We start from the raw sequence: 4,699 nt of genomic DNA on the forward strand, positions 1-4,699 counted from the left end.
CCCTTTTTGAAGCTGTTTGCGACAGACAGCCTAGTTCAACATTCATTGTTTTCATTTTGCGTGCCTCCCCCTTACCCGCGTCGACTGTCTGGCCGGCCCAAAGCCACTCGACAGCAGGGGGGGGATACCAAATTTTTCCTGAGAAAAAAATGTCCCATTAGTTGCTATGAGTACATAGGCAATTACTTTTCAAACAAGAAGTCCTGGTTAATGTGCAGAAAAAGGATAAACCTTGCTAGGGAAAGCACTCTTCGGGGGATAGTGGTCCACCTGATTTGATACATGCTTGGTAACCGAAGACCGTTCTGAACAAATTTCTACGTTACCTTAGAGTGAGGGTTATTAGAGGTTGCGTGCTCCGTTCAATCTTAGAGGTGCCCAAAAAAAGTCCTGACAGTCTGCGTTGGTTGTTGTTTATAATTATCCTGCTAATTCGGAGGGTTTTTTTTAATCTCCGAGTACGAGTGGTCGAGTTTGAAATTCTCCCTAGCTTTATATTTGCATAAAGACACAGGTCGAGAGGTTTACCCTTCCCCCATACTCCTCCCAACGTTTATATTTTTCATAAAGTCAGAAGTTGGAAGGTTCCCCTGGAAATTCTCCCCTACTTTATATTTGCATAATAGACAACAGGTCGAGAGGTTACCTTCCCCCATACTCCTCCCAACTTTATATTTTCTTAAAGTCAGAAGTGGGAAGGTTCCCCTGGAAATTCTCCCAGTTTATATTTTCATAAGGCCAGGTTGAGAGGGGGTCTCCGGCTAATTCAGATATTTGTTTTAAGTTTCGGAATTTGCAGCTGTTGAGATTTTCCCCAGGTTCGGTACCGGGGTTGAGTTTGTTGTTAGCATGGCCATGCGATTCCTGCCTGATCAGGCAGATGAGCAGACTGTCAGTACCACGGGCAATAATCTAAGTGTAGACTCCGCAAAGGCGGAAGTAAAAAGGAGCGTACCTCTTAGTAATCAGATGATACCAGTAAAAAAGCAGTTAATTAACACTAAAAGGTTGCCAAGCATGGGGGGGCAATAAGAGCTCATTGACCCCGAGAGACGAGGTGGACTGGCTATCGCCGCTGGTGGGTTAGATGAGACCTATATTCTACTTAGACACTGCAGCAAAACCTTGTGAATGCATGGACGTGAAAATTGAGGCATGAACGTGTGCGGTGCATGAATGACTGAATGATGACACGTTACGTATGCCTGAGAGAACCGTGTTGTGAGTGCGAATGTGCCGTGGACGTGTCATTGAGTGATTGACCGATGAATGGCTGTTTTGGACTACACATGTTCCTCTGTTTCACCTTCCTTTCCTCCTGGGTTTCTGATGCACTAGATCTTCTCCCTGTTTTTGCCAATTATGTAGTGGGGTGTTCAGAAAACACTGCTGCTTGTTAAAAAATTATGGTTTTAGGCCTTGGCCTTCTAAAAAGTTTACCAGGTTTTAAAGGTTTTTTCTGGGTGTTTAAAAACACCAAACGACGTTTTTATATATGATACCACTTTCAGTGGAATGACTGGCTTTGACCTTGACTGACCTTACTGTTCATGTTCAGTGTCCATGTTTTTTGTTGTTATACGTGTATACTCGTTGTTTGTGTGCACTTGTCTATGTCTTCGTCTTAGTTGTTGTTATTGTGTAGCTTTTTCCAAAATACAGGTCGCTGGCTGTATACTCAAAGGAGACGAATCAGATCCAACTAAGAAAAGAGATATTTTAAATTATTCATTTAAGTCTTAATGTTTTTCCTCTCTTTCTGTTTCTGAGTGTTTCCTAACAGACAATGCCACCGCCTTCTCGACTCCGATCCTACCCCTTCGCCGCCATGCCTGGTCACTGCTCTTATGATGAAGGATGAGAATTAAAGGGAAGTATTGTCCATAACTGTAACTGGGAAGCAAAGGGGAAATAGATTGAAATAGACACGTGACAATATGACATATTGTGGATGTTCTAACATAATATCTATTCCAGAGACTACAGAGACTTCCAATCCAACTGCGAAAGTGGGGACAGATCTTCAAATTTCCAAAGGGAGCGTACAGTTGACCCTGGCTTGACCTTTTAAGGCGGAGGAGGAGGAGGTCGAGGAGGTTGGAGGGCACAAAGGCAGGCGGACACAGAGAGAGGAAAACGGAGACACATCCAAAATGATCAGATAAGTGATTTTCCAATGATATTTATCATATGTTTTAACACTAGAAGTCCACAGAGGTGTCAAATGAACTTTTTACCTATAAAACCCAGAGAGGTGTCATTTGACCCAAAGAGAACACACAAAAATTATTTATTTTTAATGACAGTGTGGTGTGAGAAATGTGCAAAAGAACAACTGTGATTTGTTTTCAATGGTTTTTATTTGTGTAAAAAAAATAAATAAATAAATAAATAAAAATAATGATAATAACAAAGCAACTGTGCACATTTTAGAAGAATCTCCTTCATCCTCTTATTGAGACTCGTGACATACTTGGCACTGCCACGGTATCTCTCTCCTACATTTGCCACATGTGTATTTGTGGCAATGAACACATCGCACAGTTGCGCGATTGCTCTTGCAGCAATGGTTGATCTGACACTTAGCCCTTTTCCCAGGGCCAGGTGTAGGCGGTTGTTGTTGGCGCAGTTGCTCTTTGAGTGCCTTCTTTTCACTCACATGAGAGTTAGCCAACTCTTGCTAGCTGAACCAGGAAGTCCACCCGTCTCTCCTGCACCCCGGTGCATGCTTGATAAAGCAGATGTGCATTGAGTGCCACCATGTCGATCATGTTGTAGAACACGGCGACTGGCCATCGCCGTGTTCCTGTGCGCACACTGTACTCCCGCACCATCTGGTCCATCACATCCACTCCGCACTTTGTGGTGTTGTATTGGGTGATGGTGTTTGCTTCCTTTTGATGGTTTCCTCAGTCTCAACCACGCTGTGCATGCTGCTGAGAATGTAGACGGTCTTTTTTCGTTTGGGCGCATACACCGTCAGCGTGGCACCAGTGGTGGAAAACGCCTAAAAAAGAAGAAATTGTTGTTATTATAGCGGTTTTAAACACAATGACACACTCAGAGGTGTTGATGGAATAAAAAGACCAACAACATACCTGAGTGGTGAATTCCTTGCGGTCCATCTTTCTAGTTGACTGAGGAATTTCCCGGCAAATCTTGTTGACTGTCCCGAGGATGGTGGTTTTCCGGCTGAGCAGTCGTCGTGCAAGTGTCAGTGATGTAAAGAAATTGTCCGTGGTGACCGTCCTGCCTTTGTCCATAAATGGTTCCATCAGCTTCATCACCACACTCTCAGAAAGTCTCTCCTCATGGGACGACTGGGGTCCTTTCCAAGATATGGGAGGACATTGCAGATGTACTTTGTTTTCAAATCACAAGCCACCCAAAACTTTATGCCAAATTTGTCGGGTTTTGTTGCAATGTACTGCAGGAAACAGCAGCGAGTTCGATGGGAAAAGCTGTTCATCAATTGTGATGTGTCGACCAGGGTTGTAGCATGTGATGCAGTTGGTAACAAACGATCCCCACACATCCGAAATTGCAGCAAACTTATCTGTCTGCACTCGCTCACTGCGCGTAAACATGTCATCAATCGTAGGTGACGCATGATGTCTTGGAAACGGTTTCGTGACATAATTCCAGTGATAAGTGGGTTTCCCAGGCATGCTGACCAGCTGTCACGCAGAGATGGAACCTTGGTCACCCCCCTCAAAATAATAACAGAAATAAATGCCATTAGTTCATGGAGGATCATGAACCAGTCCGTCTGCTCCGTTTGCCGTGCATGCTGAATAGTCCATTCTTGAATGGGACGGAGCATGCCAACAGTAATGAAACAGAGGAAGCTCTGAAGGCGACTCCTGATTCTTCTTCTGGCCTTTGCTGTTGGCTCTCCATCTGCAGCGTACGGTTCCATTGGAGTGAAACGGAGAATTGTACCCACATGTTCTTCATGCCACACTGTGCCCTCTTTCGCCGTCTCTGTGGGCTCACTCTCCAACCGAGCTCTCTTTTCCAGATGTGGAGCAGTCTCGTCATCTGCAATGTGAACAAATTCAAATTATTCTTTTCTTCGGTTTTAAATAAAAATAAAGTCAGGAAATGAAAATAGGATGTTTGGGAAATCTAACCTGAAGACAGCTCAGAGTCCGAATCCGAATTTGGCTGAAGGTTTATGTCCTCTCCATCTGAGTCACAAGGGTTTGCATTGTTCAGGATCAATTCCAACGCTTCTTGAGTGGTAAATCTTCTCTGCATTTTGAGTAGAATAAGTGTGGAGTGTCAGCAGGTGGAAGCAGCCAGCTATTTATTCCCCACAGCACAAAAGGCTGCATGACAACAGGGTATTCCAGGGGTGTCCAATTCCGGTCCTCGAGGGCCACTAATCAGCACACCTTATTCAAATGATCATCCAGCTCTGCAGAAGCCTGATAATCATTTGAATCAGGTGTGTTGGATGAGGTGACTCTGTTTCTTTCAATGTTTGTAGTCTGTGTTTGTTCTCCCCCAGCATCAAGCAGAACGAGTTAATAAACGGGGCATTGTGACTTTAGCTTCCAGGGCACTTCCCCCTAACATTCCAGACTTCCATTGTTAGAGTCAGGCTCTCCCCCCTGCTGATTTCTCAGGTGAGTCATTTACAAATGAATAGATGCAAATTGTAGCCATCAGAGTCGTCAGTTTGGTCCTAGAGTTC

Source organism: Gouania willdenowi, unplaced genomic scaffold, assembly GCF_900634775.1.
Source record: "Gouania willdenowi unplaced genomic scaffold, fGouWil2.1 scaffold_19_arrow_ctg1, whole genome shotgun sequence".
NCBI lineage: Eukaryota > Metazoa > Chordata > Actinopteri > Blenniiformes > Gobiesocidae > Gouania > Gouania willdenowi.